The sequence below is a fragment of the Somniosus microcephalus genome, unplaced genomic scaffold, assembly GCF_052327205.1.
Source record: "Somniosus microcephalus isolate GS21.2 unplaced genomic scaffold, FLI_Smic_1.0 unresolved_chr2, whole genome shotgun sequence".
Lineage (NCBI taxonomy): Eukaryota > Metazoa > Chordata > Chondrichthyes > Squaliformes > Somniosidae > Somniosus > Somniosus microcephalus.
The window spans coordinates 43,399,487-43,426,408 of NW_028225180.1; the positions used below are offsets into that span (position 1 = coordinate 43,399,487).

Consider the following 26,922-nt stretch of genomic DNA (forward strand, 5'->3'; position numbering starts at 1 on the left):
TTCGTAATTCTCAGTTTTACCCATACAGATTCCACATCAGCAGAGCTAATATGCTTCCTTAATATTTTGTTAATCCCCTCCTTAACCAGCAATGCTACCCCACCTCCTTATCCTTTTTGCCTGTCTTTCCTGAATATTATATACGCCTGGATGTTGAGTTCTGAGCCTTGGTCAGCCTGGAGCCATGTTTCCATAATCCCAATCATATCTTATCCGTTTACATCCATTTGAACAGCTAATCCATCCACCTTATTACGAATGCTCCTTGCATTAAGACACAAAGCCTTCAGGCTTTTTTTTAACACTCTTAGACTTATTAGAATTACTATTCACTGTGGCCATGTTTGACTTAAACCATTGAATTCTCTGTCTGCCACCTTTGCTTTTCTCCGTCCTGCCTTATGCATCTATCCCTGTTTCCCTTTCCTCAGTCTCTCTGCACAGGTCCCCATGATTTCACAGTATGGGCGAGCTCAGATCTATTCATGATACAATATCCCTGTATGAGTGAGGACAGCTATTTTCATGTTACACAATCCCAGTATAAGCGAGCTCAGGTCATTACTTATTACACTATCCCCGTATGAGCGAGATTAGATCTTTTCATATTACACCATCCCAGAATGAGTGAGCTCAGGTCTTCAATGTTTCATTATCCCTGTATGAGCGAGCTCAGGTCTTTTCATATTACACTCTCACAGTATGAGCGAGCTCAGGTATTTTCATATTATTTTATCCCAGTAGGAGCGCACTCAGTTCTTTTCATATTACACTATCACAGTATGAGTGAGCACGGGTCTTTTCATTTTACACTGGCCCAGCATGAGCGAGCTCAGGTCTTTCATATTACACTAACACAGTATGAGCGAGCCTAGGAATTTTCATATTACACTCTCCCATTACGAGTGAGCTCAGGTCTTTTCATGTTACACTATCCTAGTATAAGCGAGCTCAGGAACTTTCATGCTATACTATCCCAGTATAAGGGATCTCAGGACCTTTATTGTTATACTTTCCCAGTAGGAGTTAGCTCAGGTCTTTTAATTATGCAATATCCCGGTATGAGTGAGCTCAGGACTTTCATATTACACTATCTGATTATGAGCGAGCGCTGGTCTTTTCATGACGTACTATCCCAATATGAGTGAGCTCAGGTCTTTACATGATGCACTATCCCAGTAGTAGCGAGCTCATGTCTTTTCATGTTATACTATCGCAGTGTGAGAGCGCTCATGTCTTCTATTATGCAATAACCCAGTATCAGCGAGCACAGGACTAATCATGTTAGACTATCCAAGTATGAGCGAGCACCGGTCGTGTAATATTACACTATCGCAGTATGAGCGAGCTCAGGTCTTTTCATGGAGCTCTATCCCAATATGAGCGAGCTCAGGTCTTTTCATGATGCTCCATCCCGTCATGGGCGAGCTCAGTTCGTTTCATGTTATATTATCTTAGTATGAGCGTGTTCAGGCCTTTTCATGTTACATTATCCCAGTATGAGCGAGATCAGGTAATTTCACGATGCACTCTCACAGTATCAGCGAGTTCAGGACTCTTCATTTTACTCTATCCCAGTATGAGTAAGCTCTGGTATTTATATATTACAGTCGCCCAGTAGGAGCGGGCTCAGGCCTTTTCCTATTACAAAATACCAGAATGAGTGAGCTCAGGTCTTTTCATGTTACACTATCACTGTATGAGCGAGCTCAGGTCTTTTCATATTACACTATCCAAATATGAGCGAGCACAGGTCTTTTCATGTGACACTGTCCCAGTTTGAGCGAGCTCAGGTCTTTTCATGATAAACCAGCCCAGTATCAGTGAGCTCAGGTCTTTTAATATTCCACTTTCCTAATATGAGCGAGCTCAGGACTTTTCATATTACACTATCCCATATTAACGCGCTCAGGTCTTTCAAATTATACCAACCAGTATGAGTGAGTTCAGTTCTTTTAATGCTTCACTATCCCAGTATGAACGAGCTCGGGCCTTCCATGTTACACTGTCCCACTTTGAGTGAGCTCAGGTCTTTGCATGTGACACTAACCCAGTATGAGCGAGCTCATGTCTTCTTTGTTACACTGTCCCAGCATGAGCGAGCTCAGATCAATTCATATTACACTATCCCAGTAGGAGCGCTTTCACTTGTTTCATGTTACAATATCCCAGTATGAGCGAGCGCAGGACCTTTCATGTTATATTATCCCAGTATGAGTGGGCTCAGGTCATTCATGTTACACTCTCACAGTTTGAGTGAGATCAAATATTTTCACGATGCACTATTCCAGTATGAGCGAGCTCAGGACAGTTCATGTTTCACTATCCCAGTATGATTAAGCTCAGGTCTTCTAATATTACACTATCCTGGTATGAGCGAGCTCAGGTCGTTTCATATTACACTATCCCTGCATGAGCGAGCTCAGCTATTTTCATATTACACTAGCCCAGTTTGAGCGGGCTCTGGCTCGTTTCATATTAAAATATCCAATTTTGAGCGAGCTCAGGTATTTTCATAACACACTGTCACAGTAGGAGCGAGCTCCGTCATTTTCGTATTACAAAATAGCATTATGAGCGAGCATAGTTCTTATCATTTTATACTATCCCAGTATGAGTGAGCTCAGGACATTTCATATTGCTCTATCCCAGTATAGGTGAGCTCAGGTCTTATCATATTACACTATCCCAGTATGAGCGAGCACAGATCTCTCTTCATATTACACCATCCCAGTATGAGTGAGCTCAGGTCTTTTCATGCGACACTATCTTAGTATGAGCGAGCTCAGGTCCTTTCATATTACACCATCACAGTATGTGTGAGCCCTGGTATTTTCATATTGCACTATCCCAGTTTGAGCGAGCTCAGGTCTATTCATATTACACATTCCCAGTATGAGTGAGCTCAGGTATTTTCATGTTCCACTATTCCAGTATGAGCGAGCTCAGGTATTTTCATATTATACTATCCCAGTTTGCGCGAGCTCCGAGTTAATCTTGATACACTAACGCAGTATGAGTGAGTTAAGGTCTTTTCATATTCCACTATACCAGAATGTTCGAGCTCAGGGTATTTCATGTGACACTATCCCAGTAGGAATGAGCTCAGGTCTTATCATATTACCCCATCCCAGTATGAGTGAGCTCAAGAATACTCATGTTACACTTTCCCAGTAAGAGCGAGTGCAGGTCTTTCCATATTACATTGTCCCAGAGTGAGCGAGCGCAGGCCTTTTCATATTACTCTCTCGCAATAAGAGCGAGCACAGGTCATTTAATATTACACTATCCCTGTATGAGCAAGCTCAGGTCTTTTCATGTTGCACTATCCCAGTATGAGTGAGCTCAGGTCATTTCATGATGCACTGTCCCAGTAGTATCGAGCTCAGGTCCCTTCATCTTATACTATCCCAGTATGAGTGAGCTCAGGTCTTTTGATGACACACTAACCCTGTATGAGTGAGCTCAGGTCTTTTAATATTCATCTTGCCAAATATGGGCGAGCGCAGGACTTTTCATGTTACACTATCCCATATTAAAGAGCTCAGGTCTTTCATATTATACCAACCAGTATGACTGAGTTCAGTTCTTTTAATGTTACACTATCCCAGTATGAGCGAGCTCAATTATTTTTTGATACACTGTCCCAGTATGTGTGAGCTCAGCTCTTCCATCATTCCACTATCCCAGTTTGAGCGAGCTGAGGTCTTTCCACATTACAATATCCAAGTATGAGCGAGCTCAGGTCAATTCAAATTACACTATCCCAGTAGGAGCGCATTTAGTTCTTTCATATTACATTATCACAATATGAGCGAGCTCAGGCTTTCATTTTATGTTATCCCAGTATGAGCGAGCTCAGGTCATTCATGTTACACTATCACAGTTTGAGCGAGATCAATTATTTTCACGCTGCACTATCCCAGTATGAGCGAACTCAGGACATTTCATGTTTCACTATCCCAGTATGATAAAGCTCAGGTCTTTTAATATTACACTATCACGGTATGAGCAAGCTCAGATCGTTTCATATTACACTATCCCTGCATAAGCGAGCTCAGATATTTTCATATTACAATATCCCAGTATGAACTGGCTCTGGCTCGTTACATATTAAAATATCCCAGTATGAGCGAGCTCAGGTCTTTTTGTAACACAGTGTCACAGTAGGAGCTAGCTCCGCCATTTACGTATTACAAAATAGCATTATGAGCGAGCATAGCTCTTATCATTTTATACTATCCCAGTATGAGTGAGCTCAGGATATTTCTTATTGTACTATCCCAGTATAGGAGAGCTCAGGTCTTTTCATATTACACCATCCCAGTATGAGCGAGCACAGATCTCTCTTCATATTACACCATCCCAGTATGAGTGAGCTCAGGATGTTTCATGCGACACTATCCCAGTATGAGCGAGCTCAGGTCCTTTCATATTACAACATCACAGTATGTGTGAGCTCTGGTATTTTCATATTACACTATCCCAGTATGAGCGTGCTCAGGTCTATTCATAGTACACTATCTCAGTATGAGCGAGCACAGGTATTTTCATATTCAACTATTCCAGTATGAGCTAGCTCAGGTCTTTTCATATTATACTATCCCAGTTTGGGCTAGCTCCGAGTTAATCATGATACACTATCCCAGTATGAGTGAACTCAAGACTTTGCATGATACACTATCCCAGTATGTGTGAGCTCAGGACATTGCATGTTACACTATCCCAGTATGTGCGAGCTCAGGACTTTGCATGTTACACTATCCCAGTATGAGTGAGCTCAGGTCATTTCATGATACATTAACCCTATATGAATGAGCTCAGGTCTTTTCATATTCCACTATGCCAGTATGATCGAGCTCAGGGTATTTCATGTGGCACTATCCCAGTAGGAATGAGCTCAGGTCTTATCATATTACACCATCCGAGTATGAGTGAGCTCAGGACTACTCATGTTACACTATCCCAGTATGAGCGAGTGCAGGTCTTTCCATATTACACTGTGCCAGAGTGAGCGAGCGCAGGCCTTTTCAAATTACAGTCTCGCAATATGAGCGAGCACAGGTCATTTATTATTACACTATCCCTGTATGAGCAAGCTCATTTCTTTTCATATTACACTATCCCAGTTGGAGCGAGCTCAGGTCTTTCATGTTATACTATCCTAGTATGAGTGAGCTCAGGTCTTTTCATGTTACACTATCCCAGTATGAGAGAGCTCAGGTCCTTTCATGATGTACGATCCCAGTATGAGCGCTATCTGCTCTTTTCATGTTACACTATACCAGTATGAGTGAGCTCAGGTCTTTTCATGAAGCACTCTCCCAGTAGTTGCGAGCTCAGGTCCCTTCACGTTATACTATCCCAGTATGAGTGACCTCAGTTACTTTCATGTTATACTATCCCAGTATGAGCAAGCTCAGGTCTTTTCATGTAATACTATCCCAGTATAAGTGAGCTCATTTCCTTTCATGTTATACTATCCCAGTATGAGTGAGCTCAGTTCATTTCATGTTATAATATCCCAGTATGAGCGAGCTCAGGTCTTTTCATGTTATCCTATCCCAGTATGAGCGAGCTCAGGTCTTTTCATGTAATACTATCCCAGTATGAGTGAGCTCATGTGTTTTCATGATGCTCTCTCCCAGTATGAGCGAGCTGAGGGCTTTTCATCCTGTACTATCCCAGTATGAATAAGATCAGTTTGTTTCATATTACACAATCCCAGTATGAGGGAGCTCATGTCTATACATATTCCACTTTCCCAGTATGAGCGTCTCAGGTCTTTTCACATTACACTATCCCAGTATAAGCGAGATCAGGTATTATCAAAATGCACTATCACAGGACGAGTTAGCTCAGGTCGTTTCATGGTTTACCATACCAGTATGAGCGAGATCAGGATGTTCATATTACGATATCCCAGTCTGAGAGAGCTCAGGTCTTTTCACGATGCTCTATCCCAGCATGAGCGAGCTCAGGTCGTTTCATGTTATACTATCCCAGTATGAGCGAGCTCAGGTCTTTTCCTATTACACTATCGCAGTGTGAGTGAGCTGAGGTATTTTCACTTTACACTTTTCCAGTATGAGCGAGCACATATCATTTCATGTTATACTATCACTGTATGAGCGAGCTCAGGTGGTTTCATGATGTACTATCTGAATATGAGCGAGATCAGGTCTTTTCATGCGACAATATCCCAGTATGAGCGAGCTCAGGTCCTTTCATATTACACCATCACAGTATGTGTGAGCTCTGGTCTTTTCATATTACACTATCCCAGTATGAGCGAGTTCAGGTCTATTCATATGGCACTATCCCAGTATGAGCGAGCACATTTTTTTTCATATTCCAGTATTAGCGAGCTCAGGAATTTTCATATTATACTATCCCAGTTTGGGATAGCTCCGAGTTATTCATGACACACTATCCCAGTATGAGTGAGCTCAGGGCTTTGCATGTTACACTATCCCAGTATGTGTGAGCTCAGGTCTTTTCACATTACACTATCCCAGTTTGAGCGAGCTCAGGTCTTTTCACATTACACTATCCGAGTATGAGCGAGATCAGGTATTATCAAAATGCTCTATCCCAGGACGAGTTAGCTCAGGTCGTTTCGTGGTTTACCATCCCAGTATGAGCGAGCTCAGGATGTTCATATAACACTATCCCAGTCTGAGAGAGCTCAGGTCTTTTCACGATGCACTATCCCAGTATGAGCGAGCTCAGGTCGTTTCATGTTATACTATCCCAGTATGAGCGAGCTCAGGACTTTTCCTGTTACACTATCGCAGTGTGAGCGAGCGGAGCTATTTTCACTTTGCACTGTTCCAGTATGAGCGAGCACATGTCGTTTCATGTTATACTATCACAGTATGAGCGAGCTCAGGTGCTTTCATGATGTACTATCCGAATATGAGCGAGATCAGATCTTTTCATGCGACACTATCCCAGTATGAGCGAGCTCAGGTCTATGCATATGGCACTATCCCAGTATGAGCGAGCACAGGTATTTTCATATTCCACTATTCCAATATTAGCGAGCTCATGTATTTTCACATTATACGATCCCAGTTTGGGCTCGCTCCGACTTAATCATGATACACTATCCCAGTATGAGTGAGCTCAGTGCTTTTCATGTTACAGTATCCCAGTATGTGTGACCTCAGGACTTTGCATGTTACACTATTCCAGTATGAGTGAGCTCAGGTCATTTCATGATGCATTAGCCCTGTATGAATGAGCTCAGGTCTTTTCATATTCTACTATCCCAGTATGATCAACCTCAGGTTATTTCATGCGACACTCTCCCAGTAGGAATGCGCTCAGGTCTTATCATATTACACCATCCCAGTATGAGTGAGCTCAGGACGACTGAAGTTACACTTTCCCCGTATGAGCGCGTGCAGGTCATTCCATATTACACTGTCCCAGAGTGAGCGAGCGCAGGCCTTTTCATGTTACACTCTCGCAATATGAGCGAGCACAGGTCATTTAATATTACACAATCACTGTAAGAGCAAGCTCTGGTCTTTTCATATTACACTATCCCTGTAGGAGCGAGCTCAGGTCTTTCATGTTATACTATCCTAGTATGAGTGAGCTCAGTTCTTTCATGTTACACTATCCCAGTATGAGCGAGCTCAGGTCCTTTCATGTTGTACAATCCCAGTATGAGCGAGCTCAGGTCTTTTCATGATGCACTCTCCCAGTATGAGTGAGCTCAGGTCTTTTCATGATGCACTCTCCCAGTAGTAGCGAGCTCAGGTTCCTTCATGTTATACTATCCCAGTATGAGTGTGCTCAGGTCTTTTCATGATAAGCTAACCCAGTATGAGCGAGCTCAGGTCTTTTCATGATACACGAACCCAGGATCAGTGAGTTCAGGTCTTTTAATATTCCACTATCCAAATATGAGCGAGCTCAGGACTTTTCATATTACACTATCCCATATTAACAAGCTCAGGTCTTTCATATTATACCAACCAGTATGAGTAAGTTCAGTTCTTTTAATGTTATACTATCCCAGTATGAGCGACCTCGGGTCTTCCATGTTACACTGTCCCAGTTTGAGTGAGCTCAGGTCTTTGCATGTGACACTAACCGAGTATGAGAGAGCTCAGATATTTTTTATACACTGTCCCAGTATGAGTGAGCTCAGGTCTTTCATCATTCCACTAACCCAGTATGAGCGAGCTGAGGTATTTCCACATTACACTATCGCAGTATGAGCGAGCTCAGATCAATTCATATTACACTATCCCAGTAGGAGCGTGTTCAATTATTTCATATTACAATATCCCAGTATGAGCGAACTCAGGACCTTTCATGTTATATTATCCCAGTATGAGCGAGCTCACGTCATTCATGTTACACTATCACTGTTTGAGCGAGATCAATTATTTTCACGATGCACTATCCCAGTATGAGCGAGCTCAGGACATTTCATGTTTCACTATCCCAGTATGATTAAGCTCAGGTCTTCTAATATTACACTATCCTGGTATGAGCGAGCTCAGGTCATTTCATATTACACTATCCCTTCATGAGCGAGCTCAGGTATTTTCATATTACACTATCCCAGTATGAGCGGGCTCTGGCTCGTTTCATGTTAAAATATCCCAGTATGAGCGAGCTCAGGTCTTTTCATAATACGCTGTCACAATAGGGGTGAGCTCCGTCGTTTTCGTATTACAAAATAGCACTATGAGCGAGCATAGTTCTTATCATTTTATACTATCCCAGTATGAGTGAGCTCAGGACATTTCTTATTGCTCTATCCCAGTATAGGTGAGCTCAGGTCTTTTCATATTACACTATCCCAGTATGAGCGAGCACAGATCTCTCTTCATATTACACCATCCCATTATGAGTTTGCTCAGGTCTTTTCATGCGACACTATCCCAGTATGAGCGAGCTCAGGTCCTTTCATATTACACCATCACAGTATGTGTGAGCTCTGGTATTTTCATATTACACTATCCCAGTATGAGCGAGCTTAAGTCTATTCATATTACCCTCTCCCAGTATGAGTGAGCTCAGGTACTTTCATATTCCTCTATTCCAGCATGAGCAAGCTCAGGTCTTTTCATATTATGCTATCCCAGTTTGGGCGAGCTCCAAGTTAATCATGATACACTATCGCAGTATGAGTGAGCTCAGGACTTTGAATTTTACACTATTCCAGTATGAGTGAGCTCAGGTCTTTTCAGAATGCAATCTCCCAGTAGTAGCGAGCTCAGGTCCCTTCATGTTATACTATCCCAGTATGAGTGAGCTCAGGTCTTTTCATGATACACTAACCCAGTATCAGTGAGCTGAGGTCTTTTAATATTCCACTAGCCAAATATGAGTGAGCGCAGAACTTTTCATATTACACTATCCCATATTAACGAGCACATGTCTTTCATATTATACCAACCACTATGAGTGAGTTCAGTTCTTTTAATGTTACACTATCCCAGTATGAGCGAGCTCGCGTCTTTCCGTGTTACACTGTCGCAGTTTGACGGAGGTCATGTCCTTGCATGTGACACTATCCCAGTATGAACGAGCTCAGGTCTTTTTTGATACACTATCCCAGTATGAGTGAGCTCAGCTCTTCCATCATTCCACTATTCCAGTATGAGCGAGCTGGGGTCTTTCCACATTACATTTTCCAAGTATGAGCGGGCTCAGGTCAATTCATATTACACTATCCCAGTAGGAGCGCATTCAGTTCTTTCATATTACATTATCCCAGTATGTAAGAAGTCACACAACACCAGGTTATAGTCCAACAGCTTTATTTGAAACCACAAGCTTTCGCAGGTGAAGTGGAGAAATTCATAAAGACACAGCTTATATAGTCAGAGAATAATGTCAGATGTTTACAGGTAATCTTTCCAACTGCCATTTATCACACCACGGCAGAGAGATAATCACATCAATCAAACGTGTGAATGGTGTCCAAACAGGTCAGTCAGGAAAACATTACATCAAAGAACAATGAGGTGGGGTCACAAGGGATCAAATATTGCAGATGCTGGTGTCTGTATGAAAAACAGAAAAAAAACATTTTTTTCCTGGAAATCACAGCATATCCGGCCGCATCTGTGTAGAGAGAACAAGCCAATGTCGACTCGAGTCTGGTTGACCCTGCGTCAGGTGGGGTTACATGTAGCGTGATATGTACCCAAGATCTCGGTTGAGTCGGTCCTCATGGCTGCGGATCTTGGCTATCAGTTTCTGCTCGACGATTTTGCGTTGTCGTGCGTCTCGAAGGCCGCCTTGGAGAATGCTTACCCGAAGATCGGAGGAAGAATGTCCTTGACTGCTGAAGTGTTTCCCGACTGGGCAGGAACACGCGTGCCTGGTGATTGTTGCGCGGTGTCCGTTCATCCATTGTCGCAGTAGTTGCATGGTCTCGCTGATGTACCATGCTGCGGGGCATCCTTTCCTGCAATGTATGAGGTAGACAACGTTGGCTGAGTCACATGAGTATGTACCATGTACCTGGTGGGTGATGTCCTCACGTGTGATCATGTTATCTGTGTTGATGATCTGGCATATCTTGCAGAGGTTGTTGTGGCAGGGTTGTGTGGTGTCGTGGTCGCTGTTCTCCTGAAAGCTGGGTCATTTGCTGTGAACGATGGTCTGTTTGAGGTTAGGCGGCTGTTTGAAAGCGAGTAGTGCGGGCATGCAGATGGTCTTAGCGAGGTGTTCGTCATCATCGATGACATGTTGAAGTCTGCGTAGAACATGGCGTAGTTTCTCCACTCCGGCGAAGTACTGGATGACGAAGGGTACTCTATTGGTTGTGTCCCGTGTTTGTCCTCTGAGGAGGTCGATGCGATTTTTCGCTGTGCCGCGTCGGAACTGTCGATCGACGAGTCGAGCGTCATATCCCGTTCTTACAAGGGCGTCTTTCAGTGTCTGTAGGTGTCCATCGCGTTCCTCCTCGTCTGAGCAGATCCTGTGTATGCGCAGGGCTTGTCCATAGGGGATGGCTTCTTTAACGTGGTTAGGGTGGAAACTGGAGAAGTGAAGCATCGTGAGGTTGTCTGTGGGCTTGTGGTAGAGTGAAGTGCTGAGGTGTCCGTCTTTGATGGAGATTCGTGTGTCCAAGAATGAAACCGATTCTGAGGAGTAGTCCATGGTGAGTTTGATGGTGGGATGGAGCTTGTTGATGTTATCGTGTAGTCTTTTCAGTGATTCTTCGCCGTGGGTCCATAGGAAGAAAATGTCGTCGATGTATCTGGTGTATAGCGTTGGTTGGAGAACCTGTGCAGCTAAGAAGTTTTGCTCGAACTTGTGCATGAAGATGTTTGCGTATTGGGATGCGAATTTGGTCCCCATGGCTGTTCCGTGTGTTTGGATAAAGAACTGGTTGTCGAAGGTGAAGACATTGTGGTCAAGGATGAAGCGGATGACTTGTAGGATGGCGTCTGGAGATTGGCTGCTGTTGGTGTTGAGTACTGAGGCTGTCGCAGCGATGCCGTCATCGTGGGGGATACTGGTGTAGAGTGCCGAGACGTCCATTGTGGCGAGGAGTGTTCCTGGTTCAACTGGTCCGTGGTTGCTGAGTTTCTGTAAGAAGTCTGCAGTGTTGCGACAGAAGCTGTGGGTTCCCTGTGCGATGGGTTTCAGAATGCCATCGAAATATCCAGAGAGATTCTCACACAGGGTTCCGTTGCCTGATGCGATAGTACGTCCGGGTGTGTTGGCTTTGTGTATCTTTGGGAGGCAGTAGAAGTCTCCCACGCGGGGAGTACGTGTGATGAGAGCATGTAGGATGCTTTGAAGGTCTGGATCGAAGGTCTTGATCAGTCTGTTGAGTTGGTGGGTGTGTTCTTTGGTCGGATCTGCGGGTAACTATCTGTAGTCTTCCTGGTTGTCCAGTTGTCGGTATATTTCTTTGCAATAGTCCGTTCTGTTCTGTATGACGATGGCGATTCCTTTGTCTGCTGGTTTGATGGCGATGTTGCGGTTGGCCTTGAGAGCATGGATGGTGATGCGTTGTGCTCGGGTGACATTCTGGACTGTCTTGTGAGTGCGGCTGATGAATCTGGTGTTGATGCATCTCCTGACAGCTTGAGCATACATGTCAAGTTTAGGGCAGCAACCCTCCTGAGGGGTCCAATTTGACTCTTTCTTCTTCGGTTGCTGCACTGCGGATCCCACTGTCTGCTGTTCTGGATCATTGATTGTCTCATTGGGTTCACTGCTGACATCTTGGGATTTGTGGAAGAATTCCCGGAGCCTCATTCTCCTGATGAATTCCTCTGTGTCTGCCGCGAGACCGATGGGGTCCATTTTGGTGGTGGGGCAGAAATTGAGCCCTCGGCTGAGAACTTCAATTTCGTCTGGTTGAAGGGTGTGGTCGGACAAGTTGACGATGGATTTCCCTATGGTTTCAAACGTGGTACCGGGGGAGTATGAGCGAGCTCAGAACCTTTCATGTTATATTATCCCAGTATGAGCGAGCTCAGGTCATTCATGTTACACTATCACAGTTTGATCGAGATCAGTTATTTTCCGATGCACTATCCCTACGAGCGAGCTCAGGATATTTCATGTTTCACTATCACAGTATGATTCAGCTCATGTCTTTTAATATTACACTACCCCGGTATGAGCGAGCTCAGGTCGTTTCATATTACACTATCCCTGCATGAGCGATCTCAGGTATTTTCATATTACACTATCCCAGCATGAGCTGGCTCTGGCTCGTTTCATCTTAAAATATCCCAGTATGAGCGAGCTCAGGTCTTTTCATAACACAGTGTCATAGTGCGAGTGAGCTCCGCCGTTTACGTATTACAAAATAGCATTATAAGCGAGCACAGTTCTTATCATTTATACTATCCCAGTATGAGTGAGCTCAGGACATTTCTTATTGCACTATCCCAGTATAGGCGAGCTGAGGTCTTTTCATATTACACTATCACAGTATGAGTGAGCACAGATCTCTCTTCATATTACACCATCCCAGTATGAGTGAGCTCAGGTCGTTTCATGCGACACTATCCCAGTATGAGCGAGCTCAGGTCCTTTCATATTACACCATCGCAGTACGTGTGAGCTCTGGTATTTTCATATTACACTATCCCAGTATGAGCGAGCTCAGGTCTATTCATAGTACACTATCCCAGTATGAGCGAGCTCAGGTATTTTCATATTCCACTGTTCCAGTATGAGCGAGCTCAGGTCTTTTCATATTTTGCTATTCCAGTTTGGGCTAGCTCCGACTTAATCATGATACACTATCCCAGTATGAGTGACCTCAGGACTTTGCATGTTACATTATCCGAGTATGAGTGAGCTCAGGACTTTGCATGTTACACTATCCCAGTATGAGTGAGCTCATGGTATTTCGTGTGACACTCTCCCAGTAGGAATGAGCTCAGGTCTTATCATATTACACCATCCCAGTATGAGTGAGTTCAGGACAACTCATGTTACACTATCCCAGTATGAGCGAGTGCAGGTCATTCCATATTACACTGCCCCAGAGTGAGCGAGCGCAGGCCTTTTCATATCATACTCTCACAATATGAGCGAGCACAGGTCATTGAATATTACACTATCACTGTATGAGCAAGCTCTGGTCTTTTCATATTACACTATCCCAGTATGAGCGAGCACAGATCTCTCTTCATATTACACCATCCCAGTATGAGTGAGCTCAGGATGTTTCATGCGACACTATCCCAGTATGAGCGAGCTCAGGTCCTTTCATATTACAACATCACAGTATGTGTGAGCTCTGGTATTTTCATATTACACTATCCCAGTATGAGCGTGCTCAGGTCTATTCATAGTACACTATCTCAGTATGAGCGAGCACAGGTATTTTCATATTCAACTATTCCAGTATGAGCTAGCTCAGGTCTTTTCATATTATACTATCCCAGTTTGGGCTAGCTCCGAGTTAATCATGATACACTATCCCAGTATGAGTGAACTCAAGACTTTGCATGATACACTATCCCAGTATGTGTGAGCTCAGGACATTGCATGTTACACTATCCCAGTATGTGCGAGCTCAGGACTTTGCATGTTACACTATCCCAGTATGAGTGAGCTCAGGTCATTTCATGATACATTAACCCTATATGAATGAGCTCAGGTCTTTTCATATTCCACTATGCCAGTATGATCGAGCTCAGGGTATTTCATGTGGCACTGTCCCAGTAGGAATGAGCTCAGGTCTTATCATATTACACCATCCGAGTATGAGTGAGCTCAGGACTACTCATGTTACACTATCCCAGTATGAGCGAGTGCAGGTCTTTCCATATTACACTGTGCCAGAGTGAGCGAGCGCAGGCCTTTTCAAATTACAGTCTCGCAATATGAGCGAGCACAGGTCATTTAATATTACACTATCCCTGTATGAGCAAGCTCATTTCTTTTCATATTACACTATCCCAGTTGGAGCGAGCTCAGGTCTTTCATGTTATACTATCCTAGTATGAGTGAGCTCAGGTCTTTTCATGTTACACTATCCCAGTATGAGAGAGCTCAGGTCCTTTCATGATGTACGATCCCAGTATGAGCGCTATCTGCTCTTTTCATGTTACACTATACCAGTATGAGTGAGCTCAGGTCTTTTCATGAAGCACTCTCCCAGTAGTTGCGAGCTCAGGTCCCTTCACGTTATACTATCCCAGTATGAGTGACCTCAGTTACTTTCATGTTATACTATCCCAGTATGAGCAAGCTCAGGTCTTTTCATGTAATACTATCCCAGTATAAGTGAGCTCATTTCCTTTCATGTTATACTATCCCAGTATGAGTGAGCTCAGTTCATTTCATGTTATAATATCCCAGTATGAGCGAGCTCAGGTCTTTTCATGTTATCCTATCCCAGTATGAGCGAGCTCAGGTCTTTTCATGTAATACTATCCCAGTATGAGTGAGCTCATGTGTTTTCATGATGCTCTCTCCCAGTATGAGCGAGCTGAGGGCTTTTCATCCTGTACTATCCCAGTATGAATAAGATCAGTTTGTTTCATATTACACAATCCCAGTATGAGGGAGCTCATGTCTATACATATTCCACTTTCCCAGTATGAGCGTCTCAGGTCTTTTCACATTACACTATCCCAGTATAAGCGAGATCAGGTATTATCAAAATGCACTATCACAGGACGAGTTAGCTCAGGTCGTTTCATGGTTTACCATACCAGTATGAGCGAGATCAGGATGTTCATATTACGATATCCCAGTCTGAGAGAGCTCAGGTCTTTTCACGATGCTCTATCCCAGCATGAGCGAGCTCAGGTCGTTTCATGTTATACTATCCCAGTATGAGCGAGCTCAGGTCTTTTCCTATTACACTATCGCAGTGTGAGTGAGCTGAGGTATTTTCACTTTACACTTTTCCAGTATGAGCGAGCACATATCATTTCATGTTATACTATCACTGTATGAGCGAGCTCAGGTGGTTTCATGATGTACTATCTGAATATGAGCGAGATCAGGTCTTTTCATGCGACAATATCCCAGTATGAGCGAGCTCAGGTCCTTTCATATTACACCATCACAGTATGTGTGAGCTCTGGTCTTTTCATATTACACTATCCCAGTATGAGCGAGCTCAGGTCTATTCATATGGCACTATCCCAGTATGAGCGAGCACATTTTTTTTCATATTCCAGTATTAGCGAGCTCAGGAATTTTCATATTATACTATCCCAGTTTGGGATAGCTCCGAGTTATTCATGACACACTATCCCAGTATGAGTGAGCTCAGGGCTTTGCATGTTACACTATCCCAGTATGTGTGAGCTCAGGTCTTTTCACATTACACTATCCCAGTTTGAGCGAGCTCAGGTCTTTTCACATTACACTATCCGAGTATGAGCGAGATCAGGTGTTATCAAAATGCTCTATCCCAGGACGAGTTAGCTCAGGTCGTTTCGTGGTTTACCATCCCAGTATGAGCGAGCTCAGGATGTTCATATTACACTATCCCAGTCTGAGAGAGCTCAGGTCTTTTCACGATGCACTATCCCAGTATGAGCGAGCTCAGGTCGTTTCATGTTATACTATCCCAGTATGAGCGAGCTCAGGACTTTTCCTGTTACACTATCGCAGTGTGAGCGAGCGGAGCTATTTTCACTTTGCACTGTTCCAGTATGAGCGAGCACACGTCGTTTCATGTTATACTATCACAGTATGAGCGAGCTCAGGTGCTTTCATGATGTACTATCCGAATATGAGCGAGATCAGATCTTTTCATGCGACACTATCCCAGTATGAGCGAGCTCAGGTCTATGCATATGGCACTATCCCAGTATGAGCGAGCACAGGTATTTTCATATTCCACTATTCCAATATTAGCGAGCTCATGTATTTTCACATTATACGATCCCAGTTTGGGCTCGCTCCGACTTAATCATGATACACTATCCCAGTATGAGTGAGCTCAGTGCTTTTCATGTTACAGTATCCCAGTATGTGTGACCTCAGGACTTTGCATGTTACACTATTCCAGTATGAGTGAGCTCAGGTCATTTCATGATGCATTAGCCCTGTATGAATGAGCTCAGGTCTTTTCATATTCTACTATCCCAGTATGATCAACCTCAGGTTATTTCATGCGACACTCTCCCAGTAGGAATGCGCTCAGGTCTTATCATATTACACCATCCCAGTATGAGTGAGCTCAGGACGACTGAAGTTACACTTTCCCCGTATGAGCGCGTGCAGGTCATTCCATATTACACTGTCCCAGAGTGAGCGAGCGCAGGCCTTTTCATGTTACACTCTCGCAATATGAGCGAGCACAGGTCATTTAATATTACACTATCACTGTAAGAGCAAGCTCTGGTCTTTTCATATTACACTATCCCTGTAGGAGCGAGCTCAGGTCTTTCATGTTATACTATCCTAGTATGAGTGAGCTCAGTTCTTTCATGTTACACTATCCCAGTATGAGCGAGCTCAGGTCCTTTCATGTTGTACAATCCCAGTATGAGCGAGCTCAGGTCTTTTCATGATGCACTCTCCCAGTATGAGTGAGCTCAGGTCTTTTCATGATGCACTCTCCCAGTAGTAGCGAGCTCAGGTTCCTTCATGTTATACTATCCCAGTATGAGTGTGCTCAGGTCTTTTCATGATAAGCTAACCCAGTATGAGCGAGCTCAGGTCTTTTCATGATACACGAACCCAGGATCAGTGAGTTCAGGTCTTTTAATATTCCACTATCCAAATATGAGCGAGCTCAGGACTTTTCATATTACACTATCCCATATTAACAAGCTCAGGTCTTTCATATTATACCAACCAGTATGAGTAAGTTCAGTTCTTTTAATGTTATACTATCCCAGTATGAGCGACCTCGGGTCTTCCATGTTACACTGTCCCAGTTTGAGTGAGCTCAGGTCTTTGCATGTGACACTAACCGAGTATGAGAGAGCTCAGATATTTTTTATACACTGTCCCAGTATGAGTGAGCTCAGGTCTTTCATCATTCCACTAACCCAGTATGAGCGAGCTGAGGTATTTCCACATTACACTATCGCAGTATGAGCGAGCTCAGATCAATTCATATTACACTATCCCAGTAGGAGCGTGTTCAATTATTTCATATTACAATATCCCAGTATGAGCGAACTCAGGACCTTTCATGTTATATTATCCCAGTATGAGCGAGCTCACGTCATTCATGTTACACTATCACTGTTTGAGCGAGATCAATTATTTTCACGATGCACTATCCCAGTATGAGCGAGCTCAGGACATTTCATGTTTCACTATCCCAGTATGATTAAGCTCAGGTCTTCTAATATTACACTATCCTGGTATGAGCGAGCTCAGGTCATTTCATATTACACTATCCCTTCATGAGCGAGCTCAGGTATTTTCATATTACACTATCCCAGTATGAGCGGGCTCTGGCTCGTTTCATGTTAAAATATCCCAGTATGAGCGAGCTCAGGTCTTTTCATAATACGCTGTCACAATAGGGGTGAGCTCCGTCGTTTTCGTATTACAAAATAGCACTATGAGCGAGCATAGTTCTTATCATTTTATACTATCCCAGTATGAGTGAGCTCAGGACATTTCTTATTGCTCTATCCCAGTATAGGTGAGCTCAGGTCTTTTCATATTACACTATCCCAGTATGAGCGAGCACAGATCTCTCTTCATATTACACCATCCCATTATGAGTTTGCTCAGGTCTTTTCATGCGACACTATCCCAGTATGAGCGAGCTCAGGTCCTTTCATATTACACCATCACAGTATGTGTGAGCTCTGGTATTTTCATATTACACTATCCCAGTATGAGCGAGCTTAAGTCTATTCATATTACCCTCTCCCAGTATGAGTGAGCTCAGGTACTTTCATATTCCTCTATTCCAGCATGAGCAAGCTCAGGTCTTTTCATATTATGCTATCCCAGTTTGGGCGAGCTCCAAGTTAATCATGATACACTATCGCAGTATGAGTGAGCTCAGGACTTTGAATTTTACACTATCCCAGTATGAGTGAGCTCAGGTCTTTTCAGAATGCAATCTCCCAGTAGTAGCGAGCTCAGGTCCCTTCATGTTATACTATCCCAGTATGAGTGAGCTCAGGTCTTTTCATGATACACTAACCCAGTATCAGTGAGCTGAGGTCTTTTAATATTCCACTAGCCAAATATGAGTGAGCGCAGAACTTTTCATATTACACTATCCCATATTAACGAGCACATGTCTTTCATATTATACCAACCACTATGAGTGAGTTCAGTTCTTTTAATGTTACACTATCCCAGTATGAGCGAGCTCGCGTCTTTCCGTGTTACACTGTCGCAGTTTGACGGAGGTCATGTCCTTGCATGTGACACTATCCCAGTATGAACGAGCTCAGGTCTTTTTTGATACACTATCCCAGTATGAGTGAGCTCAGCTCTTCCATCATTCCACTATTCCAGTATGAGCGAGCTGGGGTCTTTCCACATTACATTTTCCAAGTATGAGCGGGCTCAGGTCAATTCATATTACACTATCCCAGTAGGAGCGCATTCAGTTCTTTAATATTACATTATCCCAGTATGTAAGAAGTCACACAACACCAGGTTATAGTCCAACAGCTTTATTTGAAACCACAAGCTTTCGCAGCGCTGCTCCTTCGTCAGGTGAAGTGGAGAAATTCATAAAGACACAGCTTATATAGTCAGAGAATAATGTCAGATGTTTACAGGTAATCTTTCCAACTGCCATTTATCACACCACGGCAGAGAGATAATCACATCAATCAAAGGTGTGAATGGTGTCCAAACAGGTCAGTCAGGAAAACATTACATCAAAGAACAATGAGGTGGGGTCACAAGGGATCAAATATTGCAGATGCTGGTGTCTGTATGAAAAACAGAAAAAAAACATTTTTTTCCTGGAAATCACAGCATATCCGGCCGCATCTGTGTAGAGAGAACAAGCCAATGTCGACTCGAGTCTGGTTGACCCTGCGTCAGGTGGGGTTACATGTAGCGTGATATGTACCCAAGATCTCGGTTGAGTCGGTCCTCATGGCTGCGGATCTTGGCTATCAGTTTCTGCTCGACGATTTTGCGTTGTCGTGCGTCTCGAAGGCCGCCTTGGAGAATGCTTACCCGAAGATCGGAGGAAGAATGTCCTTGACTGCTGAAGTGTTTCCCGACTGGGCAGGAACACTCGTGCCTGGTGATTGTTGCGCGGTGTCCGTTCATCCATTGTCGCAGTAGTTGCATGGTCTCGCTGATGTACCATGCTGCGGGGCATCCTTTCCTGCAATGTATGAGGTAGACAACGTTGGCTGAGTCACATGAGTATGTACCATGTACCTGGTGGGTGATGTCCTCACGTGTGATCATGTTATCTGTGTTGATGATCTGGCATATCTTGCAGAGGTTGTTGTGGCAGGGTTGTGTGGTGTCGTGGTCGCTGTTCTCCTGAAAGCTGGGTCATTTGCTGTGAACGATGGTCTGTTTGAGGTTAGGCGGCTGTTTGAAAGCGAGTAGTGCGGGCATGCAGATGGTCTTAGCGAGGTGTTCGTCATCATCGATGACATGTTGAAGTCTGCGTAGAACATGGCGTAGTTTCTCCACTCCGGCGAAGTACTGGATGACGAAGGGTACTCTATTGGTTGTGTCCCGTGTTTGTCCTCTGAGGAGGTCGATGCGATTTTTCGCTGTGGCGCGTCGGAACTGTCGATCGACGAGTCGAGCGTCATATCCCGTTCTTACAAGGGCGTCTTTCAGTGTCTGTAGGTGTCCATCGCGTTCCTCCTCGTCTGAGCAGATCCTGTGTATGCGCAGGGCTTGTCCATAGGGGATGGCTTCTTTAACGTGGTTAGGGTGGAAACTGGAGAAGTGAAGCATCGTGAGGTTGTCTGTGGGCTTGTGGTAGAGTGAAGTGCTGAGGTGTCCGTCTTTGATGGAGATTCGTGTGTCCAAGAATGAAACCGATTCTGAGGAGTAGTCCATGGTGAGTTTGATGGTGGGATGGAGCTTGTTGATGTTATCGTGTAGTCTTTTCAGTGATTCTTCGCCGTGGGTCCATAGGAAGAAAATGTCGTCGATGTATCTGGTGTATAGCGTTGGTTGGAGAACCTGTGCAGCTAAGAAGTTTTGCTCGAACTTGTGCATGAAGATGTTTGCGTATTGGGATGCGAATTTGGTCCCCATGGCTGTTCCGTGTGTTTGGATAAAGAACTGGTTGTCGAAGGTGAAGACATTGTGGTCAAGGATGAAGCGGATGACTTGTAGGATGGCGTCTGGAGATTGGCTGCTGTTGGTGTTGAGTACTGAGGCTGTCGCAGCGATGCCGTCATCGTGGGGGATACTGGTGTAGAGTGCCGAGACGTCCATTGTGGCGAGGAGTGTTCCTGGTTCAACTGCTCCGTGGTTGCTGAGTTTCTGTAAGAAGTCTGCAGTGTTGCGACAGAAGCTGTGGGTTGCCTGTGCGATGGGTTTCAGAATGCCATCGAAATATCCAGAGAGATTCTCACACAGGGTTCCGTTGCCTGATGCGATAGTACGTCCGGGTGTGTTGGCTTTGTGTATCTTTGGGAGGCAGTAGAAGTCTCCCACGCGGGGAGTACGTGTGATGAGAGCATGTAGGATGCTTTGAAGGTCTGGATCGAAGGTCTTGATCAGTCTGTTGAGTTGGTGGGTGTGTTCTTTGGTCGGATCTGCGGGTAACTATCTGTAGTCTTCCTGGTTGTCCAGTTGTCGGTATATTTCTTTGCAATAGTCCGTTCTGTTCTGTATGACGATGGCGATTCCTTTGTCTGCTGGTTTGATGGCGATGTTGCGGTTGGCCTTGAGAGCATGGATGGTGATGCGTTGTGCTCGGGTGACATTCTGGACTGTCTTGTGAGTGCGGCTGATGAATCTGGTGTTGATGCATCTCCTGACAGCTTGAGCATACATGTCAAGTTTAGGGCAGCAACCCTCCTGAGGGGTCCAATTTGACTCTTTCTTCTTCGGTTGCTGCACTGCGGATCCCACTGTCTGCTGTTCTGGATCATTGATTGTCTCATTGGGTTCACTGCTGACATCTTGGGATTTGTGGAAGAATTCCCGGAGCCTCATTCTCCTGATGAATTCCTCTGTGTCTGCCGCGAGACCGATGGGGTCCATTTTGGTGGTGGGGCAGAAATTGAGCCCTCGGCTGAGAACTTCAATTTCGTCTGGTTGAAGGGTGTGGTCGGACAAGTTGACGATGGATTTCCCTATGGTTTCAAACGTGGTACCGGGGGAGTATGAGCGAGCTCAGAACCTTTCATGTTATATTATCCCAGTATGAGCGAGCTCAGGTCATTCATGTTACACTATCACAGTTTGATCGAGATCAGTTATTTTCCGATGCACTATCCCTACGAGCGAGCTCAGGATATTTCATGTTTCACTATCACAGTATGATTCAGCTCATGTCTTTTAATATTACACTACCCCGGTATGAGCGAGCTCAGGTCGTTTCATATTACACTATCCCTGCATGAGCGATCTCAGGTATTTTCATATTACACTATCCCAGCATGAGCTGGCTCTGGCTCGTTTCATCTTAAAATATCCCAGTATGAGCGAGCTCAGGTCTTTTCATAACACAGTGTCATAGTGCGAGTGAGCTCCGCCGTTTACGTATTACAAAATAGCATTATAAGCGAGCACAGTTCTTATCATTTATACTATCCTAGTATGAGTGAGCTCAGGACATTTCTTATTGCACTATCCCAGTATAGGCGAGCTGAGGTCTTTTCATATTACACTATCACAGTATGAGTGAGCACAGATCTCTCTTCATATTACACCATCCCAGTATGAGTGAGCTCAGGTCGTTTCATGCGACACTATCCCAGTATGAGCGAGCTCAGGTCCTTTCATATTACACCATCGCAGTACGTGTGAGCTCTGGTATTTTCATATTACACTATCCCAGTATGAGCGAGCTCAGGTCTATTCATAGTACACTATCCCAGTATGAGCGAGCTCAGGTATTTTCATATTCCACTGTTCCAGTATGAGCGAGCTCAGGTCTTTTCATATTTTGCTATTCCAGTTTGGGCTAGCTCCGACTTAATCATGATACACTATCCCAGTATGAGTGACCTCAGGACTTTGCATGTTACATTATCCCAGTATGAGTGAGCTCAGGACTTTGCATGTTACACTATCCCAGTATGAGTGAGCTCATGGTATTTCGTGTGACACTCTCCCAGTAGGAATGAGCTCAGGTCTTATCATATTACACCATCCCAGTATGAGTGAGTTCAGGACAACTCATGTTACACTATCCCAGTATGAGCGAGTGCAGGTCATTCCATATTACACTGCCCCAGAGTGAGCGAGCGCAGGCCTTTTCATATCATACTCTCACAATATGAGCGAGCACAGGTCATTGAATATTACACTATCAATGTATGAGCAAGCTCTGGTCTTTTCATATTACACTATCCCTGTAGGAGCGAGCTCAGGCCTTTCATGTTATACTATCCTAGTATGAATGAGCTCAGGTCTTTTCATGTTACACTATCTCAGTATGAGCGAGCTCAGGTCTTTTCATGTTACACTATCCCAGTATGAGAGAGCTCAGGTCCTTTCATGTTGTACGATCCCAGTATGAGCGAGATCAGCTCTTTTCATGTTACACTATCCCAGTATGAGAGATCTCAGGTCCTTTCATGTTACACCATCCCAGTATGAGCGAGACCAGCTCTTTTGATGTTACACCAACCCAGTATGTGTGAGCTCAGGTCTTTTCATGTTACACTATCTCAGTATGAGTGAGCTCAGGTCTTTTCATGATGCACTCTCCCTGTAGTAGCGAGCTCAGGGCCCTTCATGTTATACTATCCCAGTATGAGTGAGCTCAGGTCTTTCATGATACACTAGCCCAGTATGAGCGAGCTCAGTTCTTTTCATGATACACGAACCCAGTATCAGTGACCTCAGGTCTTATAATATTCCACTTTCCAAATATGAGCGAGCTCAGGACTTTTCATATTACACTATCCCATGTTAACGAGCTCAGGTCTTTCATATTATACCAACCAGTATGAGTGAGTTCAGTTGTTTTAATGTTACACTATCCCAGTAGGAGCGAGCTCGGGTCTTTCCATGTTACACTGTCCCAGAATGAGTGATCTCAGGACTTCCATCATTCCACAATCCCAGTATGAGTGAGCTGAGGTCTTTCCAGATTACACTATCACAGTATGAGCGAGCTCAGGTCAATTCATATTACACTAGCCCAGTAGGAGCGCGTTCAGTTTTTTCATGTTACATTCTCCCAGTATGAGCGAGCTGAGGAACTTTCGTGTTATATTATCCCAGTATGAGCGAGCTCAGGTCATTCATGTTACACTATCACAGTTTGAGCGAGATCAGTTATTATCATGATGAACTATCCCAGTATGAGCGAGCTCAGGACATTTCATGTTTCAGTATCCCAGTATGATTAAGCTCAGTTCTTTTAATATTGCACTCTCCCGGTATGAGCAAGCTCAGGTCGTTGCATATTACACTGTGCCTGCATGAGCGAGCTCAGGTATTTTCATATTACTCTATCCCTGTATGAGCGGGCTCTGGCTCGTTTCATGTTAAAATATCCCAGTATGAGCGAGCTCAGGTCTTTTCATAACACACTTTCACAGTAGGAGCGAGCTCCGCCCTTTTTGTATTATAAAATAGCATTATGAGCGAGCATAGTTATTATCATTTTATACTATCCCAGTACGAGTGAGATCAGGACATTTCTTGTTGCACTATCCAAGTATAGGCGAGCTGAGGATTTTCATATTACACTGTTCCAGTATGAGCGAGCACAGATCTCTCTTCATATTACACCATCCCAGTATGAGCGAGCTCAGGATTTTCATATTACACTATCCCAGTCTGAGTGAGCTCAGGTCTTTTCACGATGCACTATTCCAGTATGAGCGAGCTCAGGTCTTTTCCTATTACACTATAGCAGTGTGAGCGAGCTGAGAACTTTCACTTTACACTGTTCCAGTATGAGCGAGCACATGTCTTTTCATGTTATAGTATCACAGTATGAGCGAGCTCAGGTGCTTTCATATTATACTATCCCAGTATGAGTGAGCTCAGGCCTTTTCATGATGCACATTGCCAGTATGAGCGAGCTCAGGTCTTTTCATGATGCACTATCCCAGTATGAGCGAGCACAGCTCTTCTCATTTTACACTATCCCAGAATGAGCGAGCTCAGGTTTTTTCATGATGGACTATCACAGATTGAGCGAGCTCAGGTCTTTTCATGATATACTCTCCCAGTGTGAGCGAGCACAGCTCTTCTCATTTTACACTATTCCTGTATGTCCGAGCTCAGGACTTTTCATGTTACACTCTCCCAGTATGAGCGAGCACAAGTCTTCTCATTTTACACAATCCCAGAATGAGCGAGCTCAGGTTTTTTCATGATGTACTATCGCAGTATGGCGAGCTCAGGTCTATTCATGTTATACTAACCCAGTATGAGCGAGCTCAGGTCTTTTGATGATGTACTATCCCAGTATGAGCGAGCTCAGGTCTTTTCATATTACACTATCTCAGTATGATCGAACTCAGGTCGTTTCATGTTTACTATCCCAGTATGAGCTAGCTCAGGCTTTTTCCCGATGCACTATCCCAGTATGAGCGAACTCAGGTCGTTTCATATTTACTATCCCAGTATGAGCGAGTTCAGGATCTTCATATTATTCTATCCCAATATAAGTTGGCTCAGGTCTTTTTATATCAAACTAACCCAGTATGAGAGAGCTCAGGGCTTTTCAGGTTATGTTATCGCCGCATGAGCGAGATCAGGTATTATCACGATGCACTATCACAGTATGAGCGAGCTCAGTTCTTTTCATATTACACTATCCCATTATGAGCGAGCTCTGGCCTTTCCCTTTTACACTATCACAGTATGAGCGAGCTCAGGACTTTTCATGTTAGACAATTCCAGTATGCGCGAGCTCAGGTGTTTTCATGTTATACTGTCCCAGTATGAACGAGCTCAGGTATTTTCATGTTAGACTATCCCAGTATGAGCGAGATCAGGCATTTTCATGATGCACGATCCCAGTATGAGTGAGCTCAGGTCTTTTAGTGTTATACTATCTAAGTATGAGTGAACTAAGGTTTGTTCATAATATCCTATCCAAGATTGAGCGAGCTCAGGTCTTCCCATAATAAATTATCTCAGTATAAGCGAGCTCAGGTGTTTTCATATTACACTATTGCAGTATGAGTGAGCTCACGTCTCTTCATTTTACCCTATCCCAGTATGAGCAATGTCATTCCATTTCTTATTATACTATCCCAGTATGAGCGAGCTCAGGGCTTTTCATGATACATTATCCCAGTACAAACGAGCTCAGTTCTATTAGTATTACACTATCACAGTTTTGAGAGAGCTTAAATCTTTCCATGTTACACTATCACAGCATCAAAGAGCTCAGGTTTTTTCATGTTACACTATCCCAGTATGAACGAGCTAAAGTCATTTCATATTACACTATCCCAGTATGAGCGAGTGAAGGTCATTTCATAATCAACTATCCCCGTATGTTCCAACACAGGTCATTTCATGTTTCACTATCCCAGGATGAGTGATCTCAGGCCGTTGCATATTACACTATCCCATGATGAGCGAGCTCAGGTCTTTTCATATTACTCTATCCCAGTATGAGACAGCTCAGGTCCTTCCATAGTCACTATCCCAATATGAGCGAGTTCAGGTCTTTCATATAAGCCTATCCCAATATCTGTGATCTCTGGTCTATTCATGATACACTACCCCAGTATGAGTGAGCTCAGATCTTTTCTTGGAGCACTATCCCAGTATGAGCGAGCTCAGGTATTTTCATGATACACTATCCCCTTATAATTGGACTCAGGTCATTTCATATTAGACTATCTAAGTATGAGCCATCTCAGGACTTTTCATATTACACTTTCCCAGTATGAGCGAGCTCAGATATTTTCATATTACACTATCCCAGTCTGAGCGAGCTCAGTTCATGTCATATTCCACTATCATAGTATGAGTGAGCTCAGGTCATTTCCCGTTACAATGTCCCAGTGTGAGCGACCTCAGGTATTTTCGTATTACACTATCCCAGTATGAGCGAGCTCAGGTATTTTCATATTCCAATATTCCAGTATCAGCGAGCTCAGGTCTTTTCCTATTATACTATCCCAGTTTGTGCGAGCTCCGAGTTAATCATGATACACTATCCCAGTATGAGTGAGTTCAGGACTTTTCATGTTACACTATCCCAGCATGAGTGAGCTCAGGACTTTGCATGTTACACTATCCCAGTATGAGTGAGCTCAGGAATTTGCACATTCCACTATCCCAGTTTGACCGAGCTCAGGGTAATTCATGTGACACTATCCCAGTAGGAATGAGTATAGGTCTTATCATATTACACCATCCCCGTATGAGTGAGCT

The 26,922-nt window shown here is 44.0% G+C and overlaps 2 pseudogenes; both read right to left on the reverse strand.

Moving 5' to 3' along the window:
- Positions 1-11,082: 11,082 nt before the first annotated feature.
- LOC147092580 (uncharacterized) lies at positions 11,083-12,373 on the reverse strand (annotated as a pseudogene).
- Positions 12,374-20,388: 8,015 nt separating this feature from the next.
- Positions 20,389-21,679, reverse strand: LOC147092581 (uncharacterized; annotated as a pseudogene).
- Positions 21,680-26,922: the final 5,243 nt, after the last annotated feature.